Raw genomic sequence first — 26,109 nt, 5'->3', positions numbered from 1 at the left:
TTTTCCTTTTTGTAAAAAACAGTATTTTTGTTTATCCAGATTTAATCTTCCTACATTAAAAAGAAAGTATGTGTTAGTTCATTGGTTACAAATGAAATATGTATTTAAACATTCTATTCAAATGAAATTATATTCCATACTACAATATGCTATTTAAATTCTAGCTATTTTAACCAAAATACTTCAAAGACCATCTCAGCAAGAAACAAAACTATAGCTTTCTCCCAACCCATTCTTAAGAAATACAAAAAGATCAAACTTTTTATCACTGAAAATAATTAGAACTCTAGTCAGTCACTTAAACAGTTTAAAAAAGAGGTATAAATAATAAGTCAATATAAGAGATAAAATGGAGTAATAAAAATGTTCAAATAAACCCAGAGAGGGCAGAAAAAGAGGACATAGAAACTAAGAACTAGTACCCTAAAGAGGAAACAGCTAGCAAGATGGTAGAATTCAATATGATGATACTACATCACTTTGAATGTGAATGATCTAAACACACCAGTTAAAAGGCAGAGATTTAGATTGGGTAAAGTAGCAAGACCCAATTACATGCCATCTATAAGAAACCCACTTTCAAAATGTATAGATTAAGATTAAAAGTAAAAAAAAAATGGGGCAGCCCTGGTGGCGCAGTGGTTTAGCGCTGCCTGCAGCCCAGGGCGTGATCCTGGAGACCCTGGATCGAGTCCCATGTCAGGCTCCCTGCGTGGAGCCTGCTTCTGCTTCTCCCTCTGCCTGTGTCTCTGCCCCTCTCTCACCGTGTGTCTCTACGAATAAGTAAATAAAATCTTTAAAAAAAAAAAGTAAAAAAATGGAGAAAGATATAACATGACAATGCTAACTAAAGGAAGGCTGGAGTAACTATACTAATTTCAGACAAAGGAGACTGTGGAATCACAAAGATTATCAGGGATAAAGAGGGACATTTCATAATAATAAAGTCAGTTTTCCAAGAAGTCATAATCCTAAATATGTATGCATCTAATAGTAAAGCTTCAAAATACGTGAGGAAAAACTGATAGAAGTAAATAAACAGAAAAATATGCAGTAATAACTGCAGACTTAACACCCTTCTTTAGATAATTGTTATAACAGGAAATGAATGAGGATTTAAAGATTTATTTATTTATTTTAGAGAGAGAGAGCGAGCAGTGGGAGGAGCAGAGGGAGAGAAAACAGAGAATCTCAAACAAATTTCTGATGTGGTGCTTGATCTCATGACCCTGAGATCATGACCTGAGCTGCAATCAAGAGATGGATGCTTTACTGACTGAGCCATCCAGGTGCCCCCAAATGAATAAGAATTTAGATGACCTGACCAGGACTAGCCAGAAACTGGACCTCATTGACTTTTATAGACCTCTGTGTTGAACAACAGTGGAATATGTATTCTCTAGTGCACAGGGAACATGCACCAACATCATACACCATACCCTGAGCCATAAAGCAAATGTTAATAAAGTTGAAAGAATAGAAATCACACAGAATATGTTCTCACACCACAGTGGAATTCAACTAGAAATCTACAATAGAAAGATGTTTGGAAATTAAACAACACATTTCTAAGTAAGCTATGGGTCAGGGCAGAAGCCTCAAGGGAATTGAAAGCACAACTGTCTGAAGCTGGGCCAGGGTGTGGTGTTAAGGGAAGTTGGCATGGCTGGCCAGTGAGATGGAAGCAGGGGCCAAACCCTCAAACCCCTCAGAGAAGGAACACCATGAGATGTAGGAACGAATTTCAAGCAAGGGTGGTAGTATGAGTGTGGATTGGGCACTGTGGGTGGGGGCAGTGTATGGAGAACATTTGGGGGCCCTGTGGTATTGTTCCTAACACTACTGCCCAGCTTTTCTTCATCTAACTGTTCAGCTTTAATAAATGCAATGATTTCCTGGGGCCAAATGCAAACACAAAGTCAAAGGACATAGCACAGTTGCAGTAGAGCACTCAATTCTGAGCTCTTTGCTTTTGATCTCTTTTCTTCAACCCTCAAAGTACCTCATACTCTGCTTTCCCCATTATAATCAAATCATAAAAAAGTATGGTTTCCTGACTACATGGCAGGCAGTGTACTAAGCATCTTATATACATTATTTTATTCAGTCCTCACTAAAAATCTTGTCAGGGAGATATTCTCCACTCTGTTTCACAGAGATGTCAACTGAGGTGCAGAGAGATTAAACAGGCACACAGCCAGCAAATGGCAAAGCCAGGATTTGGCTCCTATTTTGTCTGATCCCTGAGACTCTCGGTGCCTGTGATGTACTACTTCCCACTGTGGGTGCTCACTTCCTGGCTGTTAACTTTGCACTTCTGAGTGTCTGAGAATATAACGATCTGAGGGGATCTGAATGAGAAGCTTTCACCTTCCTTGGGCAGAAATTTAGAGCATTCAGAATGCCCACGGAAGGTTTAGCAGGAGTTGGGACAGCAGTCAAATTTAGGCAGAATCATTTGCACACATATCTATAGTATCTTCACTAATGTGGGTCTACGTTTAAAAATTCATAGCCTTGAGGTATCTGGGTGGCTCAGTCAGATAAGCATCTGCCTTCAGCTCAGGTCATGATCCCAGGATCCTGGGATTGAGCACCATGTTGGGCTCCCTGCTCAGCAGAGGCCTCTTCTACCTCTCCCACTTTCCCTTGCTTGTGCTCTCTCAATCTCTCTCTCAAATAAATAAAATCTTTAAAAAAATGAAAATAAAAAATTCATAGCCAGACCCTCTTCAGTGGGCCTTCTTATCTGACTCTAACTTGTTGGGCCCTTGGGACAGTACACCAACAGCATGGGGGAGAAACTCCCTTTAGATATGCATTCTTCCAGTTGGGACTTCTGTGACTACTCATAAAATATTGGGATAAAGGCAAAAATGAATTATTTAAAAATATGTAGTCATTCTCCTCACCAAACAATTGAACTATTGAAGGAAAATAAGAAGGATACTAAACTGGGTAGATAAATATTTATGTAGGCAGAAAAAGTAAAGGGTAGGTTGTTGGTGCCATAAAATATAAACGTGTATACATTTCAGCATGGTGTTTAAGCTTTCTATCTCTAGAGTTGGTATGGGATCAAAATCTGCTTCTGCTGCCTACTGGTTGTGTGGCCTTGGGGTTCTGTCACTTTATCTTCTTTGTCTTAATTTCCTCACCTCAGAAATGAGGATAATATCAGTGTTTATTATTACACAGGGCTATTGTGAGGATTAAATCAGTACATAAATACTTATAGGTATGTGTGTGTGTGTATATATATGTAGTAATCAGTGTTCAATGCATTTCTAGTTGTGGTTCTATGTCCAGCAGTATCACAGAATTAAAAACATTTATGGGATAGTTCAAGACCCAAACAAATGAGGCTCAAAACACTTAGCTTCCTTCCAGACACTGATCAGTTGCACTTTCATGAACTTCCTAAGACAATACCTTTTCCCTCTTTCCAAGCTTTGGGTAAACTACTAGGTTAGCACTCATTATATTTGAGTGGTGGATATTTCCTTGCATAGCTATCTTCATGGGCTGTCCCATGAGGTTGGGACTCTGCAGGCAGGAATTGGGTCTTGCTCATCTGTCACCCAGACCCTACCCACCCTAGCTGCAAACACCAATAGCACCCAGGACAGTGCCTGGGACTTAGCTGCTCCTCAATAAATGTTCATTTAATTTATTTAACTGAACTGAAATGCAAAGACCAGCTCACTCAGGAAAAGAGAGACAGCTGGAAGAAAAGTGGGGGTTTGCTTCCATTGGTCACACAGAAGTAGGACTGTCGTTCTGCTCCTATGTATCTGAATGAAAGGAGTTTGACACTGCAAGCATATTTGAGGACCAGTGAACCTCTGGAGGCCAGATGGGGACAAATAATCCTTTACAAATATGGACTGGGAAGCCTGCTAACTTTAAGAATTTTCACCACCCCTCTCCAAATTTTAATCTGTACGAGGCTCAGAGATCCCTGAGAAGCTTTTTATAAAACTGCAGCTAGTGCAACTTTACTTGTGCAAATCAGTGTGGGTTAAAGGAAACTTCAACAGTCTCAATTGATGCCTTAGTCAGAAGTTCATTAAATTCATAGGGGTCAAATCTGACAAGAATGTGTCTAGCTTTGTCACAGAAACCTGAGCAAAGTCACAGAAACCAGATGGAATTAGTGATATTGCCACAAATCCAGAGGGACTGGATTAAGAATATTATTTGTTCTGTGCCATAAGCATACACGGTTTATACACACGCTCACTCAAACACACACTCAGTCTCTCTCAATCACATGTGCTCTTAAGCACTCAGACACACATGCAGGCGCACACACACCCTTTTCTAGTAATCATTTCAGAAACTGCATTCATAGAGCAGTTGAGCAGCTCTATGAATGCAGAGCAGCATTAGTGTGGGTATTCAGAAACTGTCTTCTTTTTTGTAAATGTCACCAGGGCTGAGTGGTTTTCAGTGTTTGGCACCTTTGCATTCATGTCAAAATCTCTTGTGGGATGTTTAAAAACAAAATTCCAGGGCCCTGTGCCTCAATAAGAGGCCACCCAAAATGAATCACACTTTTAGTAATGATTTTCTGAAGACTTGTGGATACTTTTTTTTAGATTTATTTATTTATTTATTTATTTATTTATTTATTTATTTATTAGAGAGAGAAAGAGAACAGGAGTGGAGAGGGGCAGCAAGAGAGGGAGAGAGAGCCTCAAGTAGACTCCTTACTGAGTTTAGCACCAATGGGGCTGGATCTCATGACCTTCATATCACTACCTGAGCCAAAACCAAGGATCAGGTGCTTAACTAACTGTGCTACCCAGGCTTCCCTTGGAGATACTTTTTAAGGCCTGATAAGTCTACCCTACATCCTAGCATTGAGTCAAAGAGACCAATGAGACCTTAGTGGTAGCCTGGTTGACCTTATCTGGGATGTTCCAGTGTGCTTCCCTTCCATGTTAATGTCATAAGAAAGGCCGTACTTAAGAGTGGGTCATCATACACAGTTATACTGAAATGAGCCCACTCTCTTATTCTAGGCATTCATACCTAATGTCTCATTTTCTTTTGGCAGAGATGGCACTGGAATCCAAATCTTTTGATGATGTCAAACGCAGTGTGTTTCACTGAACCACAGCTCTCTTCACCGGGTGATCAGGAATCTCAAAATGAAGTTTTTGTATCAGGAAATGTTAAAAATATTTAGCAACCAGTAAAACAGGTGCAGGCCCCCTCAGGACCCATGTAGAAGAGTGCTCTGCACCCCACTCTGTGGCCCCACCCGCTGATAATGGTAAAGTACCCTTTGAGATATTATCACTTGGGACTCAGGCCCCTAATTAGGCATGGAAGAGACAAGCAAGAAATTACCTGCTTTCACCCAATATCCAGGACAAATGACAGTAAATAGAAAATTATGACTAAAAAAAAAAAAGCAAGTTCACTCTTTTCTTGAAATAGAGTAGAAAGACTGAATTATCCAGTTAGTTTCCATAGGAGTGGTGACAAATGTTTTTCCCTCCAAACTACAGCTCAGACTCTATGTTCCTGTATTTATGAAGGTAAAGGGTCACAATACTGAAAATCATGACTATCCTACAAATTTGTGGGAAATGCTGGCCAAATCTCAGGCATCACCTGATGGTCACTACTATGCTTTATTATTCCATGGGGTAGCTAAAAATTCACTGGGAAAAGCTTATTTCCTTACTATAAAGAATCACTCCCTCTTCTGTGCTCAGCTACAAACACCTGGGATGATGAGATTGCATGGAGGTGTAACAAGGTGACTTGTTAAGTCCCAACTAACCCCATAGCCTGGCCTGGATCCAGTGAAGGTCAACTCTCCTTTGACCCTCTGTCAGGGCCTTTATGAAGCCCCACGTGGGGGAAGGTTGATTTTCTCGGTAGATCTCAGTTTAGAAAAAGCTCTGGTCAGCTATAGGCTTCCTTCCTTCTTTTTCTTCTCTCATCTTCACATTCCCATCTGGTGGGCATCTTGGGTATTCTGTCCTGAGTTTTCATACTTAATATTTAACCCTTTTAAATTTCACAGCTCATGATGAACTTTCACTTTTGATAGAAGTTTCTAGCCTTCCTCTTATTTTTTTATTTTTCTTTTTTTGATACAGCCACTTAAGTGTGGAGCATTATTGTCCTAAGTGCTCCATTTCTGACTTGAAATGATTTCTGATTTTAAATCATAACATTCTGATTTAAAATCCCACACTTAATACAGCAATGCCTAATAACCGGGCCCACAAGGTATTTAATGTAATTGGAAAATATCTTATTCTGGCTTTACTTCCCTTAAAGCATTCCAATCTCACTCATTCAAGGAGCTAAAATAGAAGCTTGATCTCAGAATTAATTGGAGATTAACACGGAATCTTAATTTTAAATGTATCAAAGGAAAGAAAACAATTTAGACCCCAGTGTACATCAAAGGATAATTCTATCTGGCACCGTACAACGGCTTTGCAGCAGCCTAATCTCTCACCACACCCTCATGCTTCCATAGCTACCGCAGCACAGGAGCCACAACAACATCTTTAGTGCCGTTCCCTCACGCAAGGAGCTCTCCCAGTGCACTGTGGCTGGGATTTAATTAATTACAGCTATTTACAATCTCTCAGGAGCTCATTACACACCAACAGAAAATCTCCAGCAAATCAGGGAGTGGCCTCTTCGGAGGTCATTGATATACTGCCTTCTGATCACTTCTCATCGAACACTGATGGAACCTGGGCAAGGATGCCAACCCAGCCTCTGCCCTGCTTGCAACCTCTGTGGTGGGAGAGCCCCTAAAGGCCCTGGGGCGCTAGGCCATGGGAATGAGTGAGAGGCCAAGAACAAGGTGGGAGAGAATTCAGAGTCTGACACCAGCTGCAGGCCGGGTTCAAAGTGGTGTCAAATGTCAGTGCTTTGCAGTGAGGAGATCCCTCTGCACACACCTTCTTCTCCTAGGCGAAGTCTCATGTGCATTTTTCTTTTTTTCATTTATTTGAAAACCGTGCACTGCCGAGGCAGGGATTATGTGCTGGGAGTGTTTCATTTTCAGATGTTTTTGCACATAGCTTTTTGCCTCCCACCAATGTTTCAATCACCCATAGTGAGTTTCACTAGCAAAAAGTTTTTCATTTAAAATTTGAGTAAACACAATACAATCAAAAAGGATTCAGCATGCCTAATTCTGAAAGAGAGAATTCTGGATAAAGTAACCACCTTTTGGTTGAACCAGATGAACTGGAACTTCATCATCCAAACCTCGAGTTGACCTGCATATAATTTGAGACTTTGGTAGGATAGTGAAATGTAGGCCTTGAAGAGCTCAATTTTTATTTCTTTAGGGGGAAAATATTTTAAGTATATCTTACTTTCTAACCACATATATTAAAAAGGGTATTCCTTCTGCTACTCTTCCCTGTCTCCTCCTCTTTTTCTTCTTCTCCTGAGAAGTGTAACTAAAAATTTTTAAATGATCCTCAGCAAAACCCTTGAATCACCTTTTCTCCAGTGCTCTCTGCCCTGAGTTTCTAAATACTAAGCCTCCAGTGGCTTCCACTCAAGTATAGACTGGGGCTCCTCCTAGCAGCAGAGTGCCTATTGTGGGGATCCTTTTTACTTTTATTTTAAAACCCCTCTCAGGGGCAACCTCCCCCTTGCAAGGGCTAAAGTGATTACTGGGCATGCAAAGGGGGCTAAGTCCTCCACTCTGGGGACAGCCAGTTCCAATGGGACACCCCTCCTTCCCAGTGCTGGAAATGTGTGTGTGTGTGTGTGTGTGTGTGTGTGTGTGTGTGTGTGTGTGTGTTTTAAAACTCTAAGAGGAGTTTGAACTGAAAAACAAGAATACGTTGTGAGTGAGTGTTTTCCTGGGTATAGTGTATCCATCAAAGCATTTTTCTGAAGAGGGAAATGGTAAGCTCTTGATAAATGAAAAATAAACTCTTGTTCTCCAAGATAAATTATTACAACAAGAACTTTCTCCAACCTAAAACTCTAATAGTAATCTTTGGCTTTGCACGGTAGAGTTTCCCTAAACCGTTGAATGCAGTCGTCCTTTCTCAGACCTTGTTTTGGTAAATGACAAAGAGAGCATCTCCAAAGGTTGAGTGATTACCTTATCCTTTTGCTGCAGCCCTGGAGATCTTTACCTCTTTAAGCAGTGGTATGTAAGTCTTGAGGACACCCAGAAGCTTGCCCCAGGCTTTAGACATTCTCAGAAAGGAAGAAAGTAAAAGAAAGGCTGGCTATGGTATCAACAAGGCAGAAACAGAATAAGCCAGGTAGTCCCATTCTGATAAGGTTGGAGATCTTCTGCAAATCAGGTAAACTGACCTGCAAATAAGTGTGCTTGCTTGGGCAAAGGCAGCCTCTCCTGTCCTAGGCTTTGTATCTGGGGCATTCATTCTTTGAGCACACTTAATGGCCAGCAGAGTTAGAGATAGGCTCTTTCCCAGCTTCTCTGAGCAATGAAGTTATTCTTTCACTTCTAGAAACATTTTTAATCACATCTTCTTACCTTTCCTTTGTGCATCCAAAAGAGGTTATCTAAAACTGAATTATAACCATATCTAGGCTATGTCATAAAAACTGAAATCATCAATTTTAAGAGGATTTTATCACCAGCACTTTATAGCGCTTGATTGAAGTGAAATAATAGACATAAGGAATGTTTGACCTCTGAAATGACACCCCAACCCCTGCGAAAGGAAAGCCTACTTAAAAAAAGAAAAGAAAGATAAAAGATCATAGGAAAATGCTCTTCAGACCTAAAAGTCAGAATGCAGAAAGTTATTCCTTTATTAAGACTTTGCAAATTGGTTTTATTTTAAACCCTTTTATAATAAAGCCCATATGTCAGAGTAATGATGTCAAAACCTTTAAAACTACACTGGTAAATTGAAAAGGTAATGGAAAATGAAAGATTTTATTCAAGTTTTTTTTTTTCATTTTGCTGGAAGTACTGCCTATTTAAAAAACATAAATGAGACCAAAGTATAATGGTATATCTAGTTTTAACTTTAGTGAGACAGTTCTATTATACTTTATGATTTTTGTTGTTTTCAAATTAAGTGAAGTTTTCATATAATAACAGCTATAAAAAGAATGCAAAAACCAAAGTTAGGAAGAGCATATACCTAGAGTTAAGGAGTCCTTGACCATAAGTGGTATGATTATAGTTCATTTTTTTTTCTTATGTTTTTTAGTTTTCAGAATTTTCCAATTTTCTTATAGTTAACATTTATGGCTTTTAAAATTTAGTGTAATTTTGTTTAAAATATAAAAAGATTTTGATCATGTTATTTCATTCTTGAGTGTGTGTGTGTGTGCTTTTTAAAAAATATTTCATTTATTTATTTATTAGAGAGAGATAGAGCACAAGCTACACACAAGCAGGGGGAGGAGCCGAGGGAGAGTGAGAGGGACAACAAGCACCCTCAGTGCAGAGTGGCCTGGGCTCATCTCTTGACCCTGAAATCTAGACCTGAACTGAAACCAACAGTCCACTGTTTCACTGACTTGAGCCACCCAGGCGCCCCTCATTTTTGGGTGTTTTGAATGACAAATTTTTTATCTTCTTTCCCCTTTCCCCTCTGCTCATCTCTGGATTGAGTTCCTCTTTGTGTTGCTTGTTTCCTCCTTTCATTTCCCAATCCTTCTCTTTCTCTTTCTTCAGTCAGCATCCCCAGCTTGGGACTAAAGTGCCTGCCTAACCCTGGGAGACTTCTATGGAAAAGAGGCCAGAGAGAGAAGGAGAATGGTCCTGCCCAGGCCAGCAAAGCTCCAACTCCATTTCTGAGCTGAAGGGTTGAGACCCACTGCCCTCACCATACAGAGGAAGGAGCTAGGGTTGACCTTGCGTGAAGTGACTCACTCAAGGTCACACCACCAGTTTGGGGCAGAGTAGAAATTAGAACCCAGAACGAGGCTTGTGGCTGGAACCTGTAAAAGGTTGTTGAAAGCAGCAAACACAGAAGCATAGAAGGAACAGTGCAAACATCTAATGTGTGAAGGAGGCTAGGTTTTTCTAGAAATGTACTGCTGACTCTGGTTTGGGGTGTGTGGGTGTGTGTGTTTCATTTCCCCACCTTAGATAGAGATATAAGCACAGAGAAATAACTCTCTGCTGTAAGAAACACAGCAGTGTCAAAGCAAGAGAAACAGAGACTGACCTGCATCCTCAGTGTCCTAGGAAGCAGAGGAACTCTAACCATCGCCTCTCAAGGGGCCTGCCCCTCCAAGCTGATATTGCCATGTAAGAATCTTCTGATTTGACAAGAGAAGTGAAAAATTAAGATTTTTGTGTGAAATTTCCCAGTTTTAAAATGTTGATGCAAATGGCAGAAGTTTGTAACCCTTGATGGCGAATATGAGAACGGGACAGAGCTACCTCAGGATCTTAGAGTGAAGATGAATGTTATGATAAAGAGGGGGATGGGCAACTACTGTGGATGGTTGATCTCAAAATGAAGTGACATCAGCATACACATTCAGCACGGGGCGTACCTGGGCACTGGGCATTCTTACCAAATGCTCTTTCTATGCTTTTAATATCCTGCCTGGCTTTTTCCCCCCATTTATGTTAAAAACAAGATGAAATTTGCTATATCCTTGGCTGATAACTAATATATAAACTCTCCCTAACTCCTGGTAGAAAGCTGTGGCAGTAGACTGAGATCTCCTTGGATCTACATATGGAAACTTGAATGTAACACAGGAGGTCCCCAAAATGTATAAGCTTCTACTTAGATGCCTATAGACAAGATCCACCTTGCCAGGTACGAGAGTCTGGTTCTGTTTCCTCCCACCTTCATTCAGAAAAAAAAGAAGCCCTCTACATCACAGAGCTTATGTGTTCATTTTATATATGCCTGAAAATTGACAAAGACCACACTATTGCACTCCCTTTGAAATCAACTCATAAGAAAAGGCATTGTTTAATGTACCACTCAACATCATATTACGTGAACTTCAAAAAGCCCCGGTGAACATTTGAATTCATGTGTGCTCGTGAGAACAAACCATTCTGAAGGAAACAGACAGCTCTAGAGTTTATCTTTGTTTCTCCTGCCAAAACATTCCAGTGGAGCACCACAGAACCATATTGGTTGGTTTGGGGACCTGTATAAATTATGTGAGAAAATTTAGAGTTCTTCTTTTGTTCTGAGTATTATACCATTTTTAAAGAAGCAGTGGTTGAATTTACAGTCATTTGAAAATTCAGTTGCTTTTACATCTTCAAATTAAAAAATTACATGTCATTTTAGTTTTTCCAGGATTTGTTCTTTAGCACAAGAACAATCTTTTTGAACAAACTTGGATCTTGCACTAAAGAGTGTGGCAATTTTACTAATGCTTTGCACATAGTAAATAATTGATAATCAATGCTTGGCTCAATCGGTTGGGCATCTGCCTTCAGCTCGGGTCATTGGGAATCTGTTTCTCCCTCTGCCCTTCACCCTTGCTCATGATCTCTCTCTCTCCCTTTCACTCTCTTTCTCTCCAATAAATAAAATCTTTTTTAAAATAATGAATAACTTGCTACATATGACTAAATGTTGAGCCTCCTTGACAAATGGCCACAGCATGATAGAATGCAATGGAAAAGTGTTATGCATAGTGCATTCAGGGAAGCTTTCCCACCCTCCAGAGTTAAGGGAGATCCAAATTCTTCATGACTAACTCCATAAACTATTTAAGCATTTTCCTAGCTTTTGTTTGCTGCTGCTGTTTTACAGCATTTAATTTACAATTTATCATGCCAGATTAATATGAGAGATTCTTCTTCCTTTTTAAAGAAACACCGTTTTAGACTGACTAAGGATTTTTTTTAAATTTACCAATGTAACCATTTTTATTTATTTATGATAGTCACACACGCAGAGAGAGAGAGAGAGGCAGAGACATAGGCAGAGGGAGAAGCAGGCTCCATGCACCGGGAGCCCGACGTGGGATTCGATCCCGGGTCTCCAGGATCGCGCCCTGGGCCAAAGGCAGGCGCCAAACCGCTGCGCCACCCAGGGATCCCCTAGACTGACTAAAGATTTATGCTCAACACCACTGTCCACTCTGGGCTTCATTGTCCCTGGCCTAAACTCCTGTAATTGGCCCCCATCTGGACTTCCTGTTCCATACAATCTACTCCGACACACTATTGCAGTCTTTGTGAAATGCCAGTCTAATCCTGGCCTGTGATCCGCTAGATAATCAGTTATGGAGCACTTACTGGGCCTGGCATTGTGTTAAATACTTTATATTCATTATCTCATTTAATCCTCGTAATAATCCCATGGGGCAATCTCTATTTTACAGAGAAGCAGAGGGAGGTTCAGAGAGGTTAAGTAAATTGTGTAAGTAAATTATAGATTACATTTCGGGCTTCATTCATCCATTTAATTACACATACTCTCCCCACCTGAAGCTACAGCAGCATGATGGCAAAATGCACTAGGCATGGTGACACTTCTATCACATGTTGTCTTTCTTGTCTGGGAGGCTCTCCCTCACTTGCCACTCAAGCGAGTTCTCCCCACTCTGAAGTCTTCCAGATATCCTTCCAGCTCCCCACTTAGTGCTGACATTTCTCCATCATGCCTCTGTCACCTATTGCTTTTCTATTCTAAGTTTATCTGTCTTGCTCTTTTATCAAATGTCATGAGGGCTGGGTCATTGGGCTGGGTCATCAAATATTGAATTTGTGTTCATTTACACAAAGCTTGAGGAATAGTAGGCACTCAATAAATCTTTGTAAAATGGATGAATTTTGAGGTCTTTAAGAGTGCCTTATTGATCTTTCTATCCCCCAAGTGAAGCTGCAATACCAGGAGGTCACCCAGGAAAGGACAGATTGAGAGGCAGTTCCAGTGGTCTGGGCAGTTAGGGTGTCCCAAGCCATGGGGAAGAGAATCAGTAGACAGAGATGCTAAACCTGGAGATAGAGAAGCCTGGTTGGGGACCAGCTGGACAAAGAGGAGGTTGGATATGGAATAAGTAGAAATGGAGTGCTGTGTTAGTCAAGACTCTCCAGAGAGACAGAGCCAAATATAAAAAGAAATGTATTATGAGGAACTATGGCTCACATGAGTATGGAATTTTGATGTCCCAAGATCTATAGTCAGCAAACTGGAGACCCAGGAGAGCCCATGGTACGGATAGTTTAGTCTGAATGTCAGCAGACTTGAGACCCAAGAAGAGCCAATGTTTCAGTCTGAGGACAAAACATCAGTAAAAAAACCTGATGTCCCAACTCAAAGATATTCAGGTAGGAGGAATTCCTTCTTACTTGTGGGAGCGTCAGTCTTTTTGTTCTATTGAATCCTTCAACTGATTTGGATGGGACCCACCCACATTGGGGAGAGCAATCTGCTTTACTCAGTCTACCAATTCAAATATAAAGCTCATCCAGAAACACCCTCACAGACAAATCCAGAAAAATGTTTGCTCAAATATCTGGGCATCTCATGGCCCAATCAAGGTGGCACATAAGATTAACTATCACATAGGGGGAATAGAATGGAGTAGACTTGACCAGGAAGACCCTCATGGGCACCAGCTTCCAATTAGAGTCCCTCTTCTATGAGCAGGTTGCAGTGGGCCCATTTGATGTGGACAGTTCTTAAAGTTTCCCTACCTGACAGTCAGTTGTGTCTGAGGAACCTACCATTTCCCTCTGCTCTGCCCTTAAACCTACTCCTTCTGCACACACACTTCTCTCCTGAAACTTTGAGTGAAATAGTCCTGACCATGGAATTATCCCTCATTCATCCTGCTTTTTGATTCTAGCATCTAAATAGTTGCCGAGACCTGTCAATTCCTCCTATAAAATGCTTCTCACAGCTCTCATTTCCTTCACTGTCTGCTATTCCTCTCTTACTTATACAGTGATTGCTCTTTAATTTTTAAAGAGAAAAGAGGGTGGAGGGTCACAGCTGGGTGCAGAAGAGGTTATAACAGGAGACTGCTTTTGAAGCTGCCTTCAAAAAGCAAAATGAAATTTTCTTTAGATTATATGTTTCAAGTTAATAATGCAGCAGTTTTATATAAGTATACTTTACATACAAAGTGTTCATTGTATATATCAAATTATACATACGTATTTTTCAAATTTGTGGTAGAGATTATGACAGGGAGATCCTACTTTGTACAGCAACTATTAGAATTGTTTCTCAAAAGGTTTCTTGGACTCCAAGGACTTTTTCTTTTGTTCCTGGATAAAACTTCCTAAAGTACAACTTAATAACCTTCACTGGCTCTTCACAGCCTCCTAAATGAGGAACAGTCAGTCTATGAATGGATTCTATGACCCTTTGAAATATGGATCCCACCCATTTTTCTGGCCTTATATCCTGTGAGTCACCATTGCCCTGTATCAGTCAGGAATGCCTTTGGCTGCAAGTAACAAAACATCTAATGTGTGCTGGCTTAAACAAATAGCTATTTTTCTCACATAATAAGAAATTAATAGGTCTGCAGTTCAGGTCTGGTGCAAGTGGTCAATGATGGATCTAAGCTCCTTCTAACTGTTTCACCATCCCATTATATGACTTTTGCTTCTGATCTCATGACCTCAAAATACACTTCTAGGCATCTTAGTCACATTCCCAATAGGAGGCAAGAGTCAAACTGAAGGAAAGAGTCCTAACTGAGCCTGTCCTGTTTTATGGATGAAGTGAATACTCTCCCAGAATCCTAACCCAGCAATCTTCTGCTTATGACTCAGTGGCCAGAAGGGTATCATGTGGTGGAAGGTGACGGGGTGGGGGTGGGGGCAAGGATGGAGGTGGGCCAGCCAATCAGGAGTACCTGCCATGTACACACCCACTCTACCTACACAGCTCACTCACCGATTTTTCCTTACTTGCCTTCACATCATTTCCTCCACCTTGAATAGTCTTTGCCCTGCTCTACCTCTGCTTATTGAAGGCTTTCATTTAGTTTAAGTCTTGATAAAATACTGCTTCATCCTAAAAGTCCTCCTGGTCTCCTTCCAAACCTCTCTGACAAAATTTCTTCTTCTGAGATCAGCCACTGTTTGTATTTCTACGATACCTAGAAGCCTCACACTGTACTCTGGTTAATTACATGTGTTTTATCTGCAATTTATATTTTGAGGTCCAAGAGGATAGGGAGCATGTCCCATTCATCTTTGTATTTCCAAGGCAACTCAGCACAGAGTAGGTATTCAATAAATGTTGGATGAATGCATGCATATTCTGTAATATTCCGTTCTGAACAGTAAAGTCTGCAATACCCACACTGTGTCTATAATGGTCCCTCTGATCCAAGTTAAAGGAGAACATCTGCAGTCCTCTGTGAATATTGGCTGCTGTCCTCTGTCCTCAGCCAAAGCAGGGACATCTGCGGTGACAATGTGACTATCTACCAATGCTTTTTATGTCCCTCTGCCCAAATGTGCAGCTGTTTCCTGGGTGGGAAAGCAAGGAAAGAGTAAAAATCAGAGAAAATAACAGGAATTTTATTTTTTTTTTATTTTTTTTATTATTATTTTTTTTAATAACAGGAATTTTAGCAGGAGACTTGTGAGGGTGTTAGGTTCCACTTAACCTGGAAGCTGTGCTACAATAGAAGTAATAATAATATTAATACCAATTAATACCATTTATTAAACCCTTTATGCGAGACACTGTACTTTCTATGCATTAACTCATGGACTCCTCAGAACATGCTCCTTTGTTAAATAAGGAACCAAGGCTCAGAAAGATTAAACGATTTGTCCAGGGTTACATAGCCTACAAGTCGCAAACCTGGGCAGACACTCGTTTCTTAATGCAAGTCTGGGAGGGAAGGGGTGTTAGTTCTGTTTTACAGATGAAAAAACTGCAACCCAGAGAAGTGAGTGACTTCTCACGACAACCCAGAGTGGTGGTTAAGAGGATGGGCCCTGGCACTGGACTTCCCCTATGAGATCTGGGGCAAATGGTTGAAAGTGCCCGTACCTCAGTTTTCTGATCTGTAAAACAAAGGTAGCTTTTACTTCATGGGTGCCTATGAAAACAAAATGAGTAGGTACATATGTAGAGACTGGCCTAGGCACCTAGTCCAAACCAAGTATGTAGTAGCTCTTAGTCAGGGCTGCCGCTAGCCTAAATGATAAAGTAGCCCAAGGACAACATACCTGGTATACTGAGCAGGAGAGAGTTGGGCATTCAAATGTGCTTGTCCTTCTGGGAAAAGAAATCAGTCCTACTGTCTGGCTCCCAGTGGTAGGAGTCCTTTTTTTTTTTTTTTCTCTGCAAAAGGGCTCCCCAGTCACCATGCATCAAAAGAGTCACACCTTTTGAACAAAACGGCTGTGTCTGCACTTCTGTCCACTGCCAGCATTACCTGACCCAGAGAATTAGCAGGCTTGTGGTGTTGGGACTGTTTTGAGAAAGAACCATCACTTGGTATATGCTGAGCTCTGTGGAATAACTTTTAGTATTTCATAGTCAAATGACATTAATTAAGCTACTTTTCTCTTCTTGGTAGTGGGAGGCTCTAATGATGCTCCTGTGATAAACACTGCCTTTTGGCATTCACATCCTTGCATAGACCCCTCCCTCATTGAATCTAGGCAGGCTTTATGTAGCCAATGGGGTATGGTAGGACTGACTGTGATTTCTGAGGCTAGGTCATAATGAGCCTTGTAGCTTCTGCCTTGGGTTCCTTGAAAGCTTATGCTTGTGGAAGCCAGCTGCCATCTAAGAAGTTTAACTACTAGGAGACCACCATGCTGTGATAAAACCCAAGTCATCTGTGTTGAGAGGCTGCATGGCAAAAAGGAGACATCTGCCCACTTCCTCCCACCCACAGAAATCCCAGCCATTTAGGTGAGGTGCCAGACACTTAAGGAAGAAGCCATCTTAGACATCCAGCCCAAGCAAGGACAGACTCTCTGTAGCCCCAGTCGCCATCTGACTCCAACTGCATAGGACCCCAAGCAAGAAGTGACCAGCTGAGCCCTGTCAACCTATAGAACCTAAGAGATGACTATAAGTTGTTATTTTAAGCCTCTCTGTTTGGAGGTTATTTATCACAAAGCACCGGATAACTGAAACATTCATGATTTCCCCAAGGCTGCTGGTGCAGTTACAGGACACTCATACAAACCACAGATGAGGACTGTAAGCTGTTTCTTTTTACTAAATTAGATTTCGGGGTAAATATACAAATGAGAACCAATTGAAGTCTATATGCAAAACGTTTGTAACTCTGTTTTTCTTAAATAGGAGAAATACTATTCTAACACCATCTAGCATTATATTACATGTTTATTTGCCTGTTTGACTATTGTGTGTTTGAATATAAGGTCAAAGATGGCAATAATTTTGTCTGCTTTATTCTCCTTCGTGTCCCCGATGTTGGGAACAGTACTTGACCTACAGTGGGTCTTCAATAAATATTCGTTGAATAAATAAACACTGGAGGATAGAAAAGATAAATGTTTCATAGATAAAATGTTCATATAATAAATACATTTAGCCTATAGAAAACTTCTCACATTGGCTTCAAGAATAAAATCTGACTTAGGAAGATATTCATAATGTATTAAGTAAAAAGGGCTAATTCCTAAGAATCAGCTTGCAAATCAGTAAGTGCAGCAAAATTACATAAAAAATGTTTTTAAGGGGGCACCTGGGTGCCTCAGAGATTGAGCACCTACCTTTGGCTCGGGTTGTGATCCCAGGGTCCTGGGATCCAATCCCACATCGGGCTCCCCACAGAGAGTCTGCTTCTCCCTCTGCCTGTATCTCTACCTCTCTCTTTCTGTCTCTTATGAATAAATAAAATCTTTTTTAAATAGTGTTTTTAAGGGTATATTAATGAAAAAAAGAAAACAATGAGTCCAAAAGTATTTTCATCAAACTATCAACAATAATTATCTCTGGGTGAAAAGTTCAAAAGGGAATTTTGTTTTCTCATAGCTCCTTTCGAACTCTTTCTAAAATCTTTAAAATAAAAGTGTGTTAGTTTTGAATCAGGAAAAATGTTATTTAATAAAACTAAATTGGAGTATTGATGTACCCATTTTTTATGTATATCCCATCTGAGACCACAAAAAAGTCTTCCAGTTTGTTCTCAACTAGTTGAATATGTTCTAAGTGTCTTTGTCACAGCTTTCCTGACTTTCAAGGGAGTCATTGCACACCACTTGTGCTCACATGGGGAAGAAAATAAAAAGTAAAAAGAATTCATTTGTGCCTCTGGTAAATTCCTAGAGCAACTTCTGTGGGCCGGAGTGAGGAAGGATTGGTTGTGGAGTAGGGGACAGGGATGAAAATGGAGAATGCCATGGCTATGATTTGCGTTTCTCAAATAGAGTAGGAAATACTGTATTTATAATTATGTGGAAGCAAACTTTGTAACCCATTGTGGAAGTTACCCATTATAGAAAACAAAATAGATCATGCTTAAGGTAGCAAATTGTTGTTTGCTTATATCTCTGAGGTCCACATGAAAATGCCTTGAAACTCACCAGAGAATGGGAGCAAAATTGCTTGCCTTTTTCCTGAGATTTGAGAAACTCTCTTGGAGAGGTAGCACACACTGGGAAGGAGTGGGGCCCTGCCACTTCTGAATGTTTTCTAAGTAGCAAAATGGTGACAATGCCACTTTTTCTGCTGAACCTGCTGTGATTTACTGAGATGAATGAATTCAGCAAGTCTGTGTGAAACTACATTGCCCATGAGACGTGGTGCTGAAGACTAGGTATGCTCATGGTGATGGATGTTAGGAATCCCATTTCTCTGCCTACATACATAGTAGTACCTCCTAAGGTGCCCTTCATTGGTCCTTTAGGTGCTCTGTCATTGGGAACTAAGCATTATTTAGTGGTGAAAATGCTTTCTAAAACATAGAGTAGCCTCACTGATGACCAGACACGATTTTTTTTTTTTTACTTAATATTTTACTGATTTATTACAAAGGATGTTAAGGGATACAAATCAACAGCCATGTGACGTGATACATAGGGTGAGGTCCCAAAACAAAGGAGTGCCTGTCCTTGTGGAGCTTGGAGCTTGGTGACACATGGAAACATTATGTTTCCCCATCGTGGAAACTCTGACCAGACCCTGAATTTATGTGCCATAAAGGCTCCTCAAACCTTACTTTCCTCTTAGATTTCGCATCTGCCTTAATGGCTAAGAAACAACAAAATTCTCCTTAGCCTTACCTCTCTACATATTCCTTGCCTGGAAGTTCTTGTCAACTAATCCTGAGGAAAGTTCTCAGACTCTAATTTTTCTTCTTTCTCAGTCCCATGCCCAGGGTTTGGGATCTTACCACCCTTACCACAACTAGTGCACCAGCCTTCTTACTCCACTCCTGACAGACCCTCTGTACATCTTTACCACCAGATTAAAGAGTGTTCTCTGAAGATGAAGAGCCAGTTTAACAGACTTTTAAATTTCTCAAAGGGCATTTCTCCTAATAAGTGCTCAATAAATGATTTTTACTCATGGATTTGCTTGCTTGAATGTGAAGTAATATTTGGGTTGGGAAAAGCCCTGGGACTAAGGAACTGAAGATATGGTCATGGCCCATTGTGTCAGTTCCCTATGACTGTATACCAAGTCCTTCCCCAAAACTTCACAGCTTAAAACAACAATTATTTTATTTTTTTCTCACATTTTCTGTGGATCAGGAATTTGAACAGGACATAGTGAGGGTATGTCTGTTTTCTTTATGATGTCTGAGGCCTTAGGTGGGAATATTATAAGCTGGGGGTAATGCAACAGCTGCAGACTGGAATCACCTGGAGCATCTTCATTCACATGGGTGGATGTGATTCACAACTGAGGCTATAGCTGGCTGCCAGCCAGAACACCTACATGTGGCCTCTCCATGTAGTCTCTCTGCTTGGGTTATTTGGGGTCTCCTCACAGCATGGTGATGGCAGTTGGGTTCTAAAAACAATTGATTCAAGCCAACTAGTTGGAAGCAGTATCACTTTCATGGCTGAGTCTTGGAAGGTATGCAGCTCAATTCTGCTATAGTCATGGGCTTACCCAGTGTGGTAGGCTGAAAAACAACCCCCTAAAGAAGTCATGTGCTCATCCCCACACCTATGACTGTCATCTTACCTGGCAAAAGGGACTTTGTGATGTGATTATGTTAAGGACCTTGAGATGGGGAAATTATCCTGGATTATCTGGGTGGGTTCAGTGTAACCATAAGTGTCCTTATAACAAGGGAGGCAAGGCAGAAGGGTCAGAGTCAGAGAAGGAAATATGATGTGGAAGCAGAGGATGGAGTGATGCTGGCCAGGCATCAAGGAATGCCAGCAGCCTCTAGAAGCTGGGAAAGGCAAGGCAACAGATTTTCTCTAGAGCCTCCAGAAAGAACACAGCTCTGCTGTGACCTTGATTTTAGTCTAGTAAGATCCATTTTGGAATTCTGATCTCCAGAAATGTAAGAGAACAGACTTGTGTTGTTGGAAGCCATTAAGTTTCTGGTAATTTGTTCTAACAGCAATGGAAAATCTTTCCATGGGAAGAGTATCAATGTCATATTCAAAAGAGCATGTGGGATAGAGGACATTGTGTAGCTAGCTTTGAAAAATACAGTCTGCCATGCTCTCCCACTAAGTAAGTAATTGTGGGTTGATCTCTCTGGGTCTTAGTCTGTGCATTTATAAAATGAAAGATTGAGCATGAGGATAGGAAACTTTCTGAACCTAAAAGTTCCCTGGTCTTACTATTGAAAGGTAGATGTAGTAGTCCCATGAGAAATCATAATCACTTCCAATATCTGAAGCCCTTCCTTGATGCTCACTACCAAATATATACTATTCCAAATGGAACCGGAGTGGAGTGCCTGGACCAGAAAACCTTAGCATGTGTGGCAGATTCCTTAAAAGATAAGGTTTGAGGAAGGGTTTTTGTTTTCGCTAAAATTTCAAAATATTTAAGGAAGGAAGGAAGGAGGGAAAGAAGAGAGAAGGAAAGAAGATAGGAAAGAAGGAAAAGACTATTAACATTTTGAGGCAGTGACCATTTCTTGTTCATTATTGGAACCCCAGCACCTGACATACAGTCTAGAATGTTGGTAATCTCCAAAGAATGTTGAGTGAGAACAAAAAGAAAAGATAACCCAAGGTTCACTGGTTTTGTGCCGGATAGCTGTATGGGAGGGACCCAATCCTTGGTGGGTCACCGGGTCTAGACACTTTCACCATTTTACTGTAGAAATCATTTCAGTAGTCTTCTAGTTGGCCCCCTCTACTCTATCCTTGCCCTAAACACAGCAGCCAGAATGATCCTGATAAAATATAATGTTGATCATGCCACTTCCCTGTTGAAAACCTTCCAGGGGCTTCCTAGTTCACTTTTAATTAAAGCCAGAGCCCTTTCCAGGCCCAGACTGGAGGAGGGGAGGGAGGTACCTAAGGAGGCACTAAAGGAGGTGCTCACTCTCAGGGGCTCACCTAGCACTTGCACCACTATGAGCCACCACTTTCCTTAAATAAAGGGCACTGGGCGCCTCCATCACAACCTAGTCATGACACTGGCTCTTAGGGTGGGGTTCAAGGCCATCCACCATTTAACCTCTCACCTTCTCTACCTCTCTTACCTCATCTCCAAATACTCAGCCCCTCTTCTCCTTGGCTCACTCCACTCAAGCAGACTTGCCCCTTAACTATTTCCTGAACACAGGAATGGTAGGCCCATTTCTACCTCAGAGTTTACACTGCTTGTCCTTTAGATGAAATAGTTTCCCTCATTATTCATGCGGCTGGGTCCTTCATCTCCTTCACGTGTCTTCTCAAATATTACTTTTTCTGTGAAGCATTCCATGACTGCTGTATTAAAATTCAACCCCATTGCTCTCTCTCTTTCCCGCTTTATTTTTTTTTCTCAGTACGTAGTTCCATCTAACATGAATTGTTCATATTTAGTTGCTGGACTCCCTTTCCTACCAGGCTATAAGATCCGGGAGGACAAGGATTCTAATCTGTTTGTCACTGCTGTGTCCCAACATCTAGAACAGTGCCTAGCATATGTAAATGCTCCAACAACAACAAACCCAGAAACGAAACAAATGGAGCTCAGGAGATAATTTATGATATAAAGCCATAAAGAATAGAGAATTATAGGATTTTAGAGGTCTTATTACCAAAGAGATCAGCAGACTATAGTCTGTAACCTATGTTTGTATGGTCTATGAGCTAAGAATAATCTTATGAATTGAACTGTGTCCCTCTACAATTCATATGTTGAAACCTAACCCCCATCATCTCAGAATGTAACCTTAATTTGGAAATGGGATCACTGCAGATATAATTAGTTCAGATGAGGCCGTCCCTAGCTCAATATGACTGGTGTCCTTACAAAGAAGAGAAATTTGGACACAGACACACAGGGAGGATACCATGTGAACATGCATGTAGAAGTTGGGTGAAGTTTCTCCAAGCCTTGGAACAGATTCTTCCTCACAGTCCCCAGAAGGAACCAACTCTGCTGATACCATGATCTCAACTCCTAGCCTCCACAATTGCAAGATGAAACATTTCTGCTTAAGCCACACAGTGAAACTTGGTATAGCAGCCTAAAGCCTAATTAGCTGTTTGGTCCTTTGCAGAAAAAGCTGGTGGTGCTAAAAGCTTAGAGATCATCTAGTCCATATAACTAATGAAGAAATGGCAGCCTCCAGAAAGAAAATCACATATCCAAGTTCATCCATATAGCATCAACTGGTGTAGCTACACCTAAAACCAGCCTATCTGACTTCAGGTCTATTTTTTAAAAGCCACTCTACACTGACTATTGCACTTTTAAAAATCATTTCATCAGTTTCCCCTTGTTTAAGCTAAAGTAACAAAATGTTCCTAAGACGATATTTTCATCAATTATTCACCCCCACCCCGTGCAGCAACCTGAGGCCTTTACAGAAACATACCATAATTCACAATTTTTTTTTAGCAAAGTGCCTACTATGATCCATATTTTTTTGTTTTTGCTTTTGGGCCTTGCCCTCCAGCAACTCATTTTCTGTGATACTGGTTCTCAAACTATAATTAAAACATAATTAAAGATCAAGAACAGATGTCTGCCGGCTCTCCGGAGCTTCCACAGACTATGTAGTATAGAGTTTAGTATTACGGATTTTATGCTGAGGAGAAATGAAGTAGGAGAACTATCGGTTGAACAAAGCCACATACAAAGACTAAAGGCATAAGAGAGTATTTATTTATTTATTTACTTTTGAAGATTTTATTTATTTATTTGAGAGAGAGAGAGAGAGAGACTGAGCACAAGCAGGGGTGAGGGGCAGAGGGAGAGGGAGCAGGAGACTCCTTGCTCAGCAGGGAGCCTGATGAGGGCTCCATTCTGGAACTCCAGCATCATGACCTGAGCTGAAGGCAGCCGCTTCACCCAAGCACCCCCGTAAGAGAATATTTCAAATAAAGTGGGCCAGAGCTTATAGTAGTTCCTTTAACACACCCCGTAACTCAGGGAACAGCAAAACAAATCCTTTCTATTTTCATCAACTCCATGACTTGATGGTGCAGACAAAAAAGATCTACATTCTTGCTAACTCGTTTTGGGTGAGACATTAAACCACTTGGAGGAGGATCTGTTTTGCCAGTTGTCAGCTGCTATGGATGAAAGTGCTTCCTACGGATGGTTATTGGAATGGGTTGTGGGCGTGGAGGCCAGAGATCTTTCCCTTCTAAGGCTGCCTTGTAAGTTGAAGCATAGGTGCCACTCATAAGGAACTATGTGTATAAATTTCTGTTAATTTGCTGGTGAGCCTGACATGTGGAGGAAATAAAAGGAAGTGAATGGGTTAAAGACAGTTTCCCAGCAGAGTATATGAGAACACTGAACATCCCAAATGTGGCTGTTCTAACTCAAACTCTTATACTTTTGCTCAGAATGTACAAGTACCATAGGAATTAAATTTACTTAGTCTGAACAAAATATGCTTTTTTTTCTTTTCTCTGTTATCCCTTCTCTAAAGCAGGGATGGGATCACATCTGAAGTTGAAGTCTGGTGTTAGCTGGGTGGCCTTGGGCAATTAACTTAACCTCTCTTTGTCTTTCTTTAAATGTTAAAAAGTGGGCGGAGGGAAGCAGGAGGGGAGAAGTATAGTATATAAACCCTAAATTGGTTCAAGGATTAAATGAGATCATGAAACATGAAGGTGGCTAACAATGGTCAGGAATCCAAAGTATGTTGATTTTCCCCGGTAAGTATATGGTTGAAGAAAATATGCAAATATTCACCTAATTATAATTATTTACACAATTGTTCATCTAATTATAACTAGCATGTGGAAACCCATCAGCATTTATTTTCATAAATAAATGCCACTAGCCATATGTTTTGTGATCTGTGAATTAGTTTCACATATACTCCAGCATTTGATCTACAAAGAATCTCAAGAGTCTTGGGACGCCTGGGTGGCTCAGCAGTTAAGCACCTGCCTTCAGCCCAGGGTGTGATCCTGGGGTCCCAGGATGGAGTCCCACGTCGGGCTCCCTGCATGGAGCCTGCTTCTCCCTCTGCCTGTGTCTCTGCCTCTCTCTGTGTCTCTCATGGATAAATAAATAAAATCTAAAAAAAAAAAAAAAAGGAATCTCAAGAGTCTTAGCTGGGTAAGTGGTGGGAACAGCTTAACATGGGGCACAGCAGGCACCTGAGTTCCAGGTCATTTTCTGCTGTTAGGGTCCTTTCCTCTATGAGTGTTGGCCCCAAACAAAGAGACATTTCTGTTGTCTCAGTGTCGAGTTGGTAACATTTTGCTCTGGGGGGCTCCTGGGTGGCTGAGTCATTAAGCAGCTGGCATTTGGTTTTGGCTCAGGTCAGGATCTCAGAGTCCTGGATGGAGCCCCACGTTGTGTTCTACGCTCAGGAGGAGTCTGCCGGAGATTATCTCCCTCTCTTTCTCCTTCTGCTCCTCCTCCTACTCTTCCCACTGCTCACACGAGGGCTCTCTCTTTCTTTCTCTCAAAGTTCTAAAAAACAAAACAAAACATATTACTCTGGAGTGTGAAAGCTATATACCACTGAGTCAAAGTTTCTGTGTGTGCAGCTTGGAGACAATTCTCCCAGTAAGAAAGGGATTTGCATACAGCATATCCTACAGGTTTGTAATTCCTGGGTCCAAATCCCTTTAAAAATTTGATAAAATTATACCCCCTTCATGCACTTTTACATCCACTTCCATAATTGCATGTGTAAATTTTGTGGTTTTCACAGATCCCTTGAAATCCATCTAGAGATCCCTAATGATGTCACTTAGCAGGTTTAAGAATATCTAATTTAAGGAGATTAGCATTTTATTTAAATACAATAAGAAAAGCCAGCTCTCACTTTTATACTCCCCTTAAGACCTATTGTTTTTCAGTCCTCCAGTTTCTCTTTGTTTTGGTTTTTTTTTTTTTTTAGTTCTCTCTAAAGCTCAGGACATAAAGCCATACTATCCAACCTTCTCAGGTTTCCGCTCAAGAGCTAATCAGATGCAAGAGTGGCACAGCACATTTTGGTGCAAACTGAAGACATATTTACCTGTTACCTGCCATTGACACCTGAACACTTGTAGGAAGTGATAAAGGAACAAAAAGATATTCAGAAGGAAAATCAGAATTCTGAGGCAAAGTCTTCAAAATCCAGCCTGACATTCTCCTGTACTGAATAAAGGAATTTCCTTGTCATGTTTCATTTTTACCTCTCTCGAGGGAAGGGCTTAGAGTCCCCCCAGGTTGTTTGGCAAGGATGTGCTGCCCCACCAGAGACCATCTGAAGCCTCTTCCAGCAACCTCACACCCCTTGCTGGCCTTCATGCCAGGTTCCTGTTCCTCCTCTTTCTAGCCTCATGAATCTCCCTCCCTGGTGTGGCATAACCTTGCAGGTATCACTGCTGGGCTTGGCAAGTAGATGCAGCAGATCCAGGAGCCCAGGCACCCGAGGAAGCTCACTCTTTTACTCACCGGATGGGAAAAACCAGACTCTGTGGCCTGGATAACCCTATCAAAAGATGGAATCGGTAGGAGAGGGGGTGGCAAGCTAAGTGGGCAAGCTTAACAAATAGTAGCCAATGAGCTGCTCCTCATTTTCTGCGTGGAGAAGCAGGACTCCAGTAGCCTGCGCCCCAGCATATCTGGGGAC

At 41.1% G+C, this 26,109-nt stretch overlaps 1 long non-coding RNA gene across 25 annotated transcripts in view; it reads left to right on the top strand.

Moving 5' to 3' along the window:
- LOC119876491 overlaps positions 1–26,109 on the top strand; it is a 309,631-nt gene extending 283,522 nt beyond the window's left edge. For 5 of the 25 annotated variants that reach the window (XR_005363281.1, XR_005363284.1, XR_005363277.1 and 2 more), the window contains one exon: positions 5,063–5,480. This is a non-coding gene — a long non-coding RNA (uncharacterized LOC119876491). The other 20 variants (XR_005363266.1, XR_005363265.1, XR_005363267.1 and 17 more) reach the window with 20 other exon arrangements.

The sequence above is a fragment of the Canis lupus genome, chromosome 8 (genome assembly GCF_011100685.1).
Source record: "Canis lupus familiaris isolate Mischka breed German Shepherd chromosome 8, alternate assembly UU_Cfam_GSD_1.0, whole genome shotgun sequence".
Taxonomy (NCBI): Eukaryota; Metazoa; Chordata; class Mammalia; order Carnivora; family Canidae; genus Canis; species Canis lupus.
Note: the sequence above shows the minus strand (reverse complement) of the source record. Positions and strands in the feature narration are given on the sequence as shown.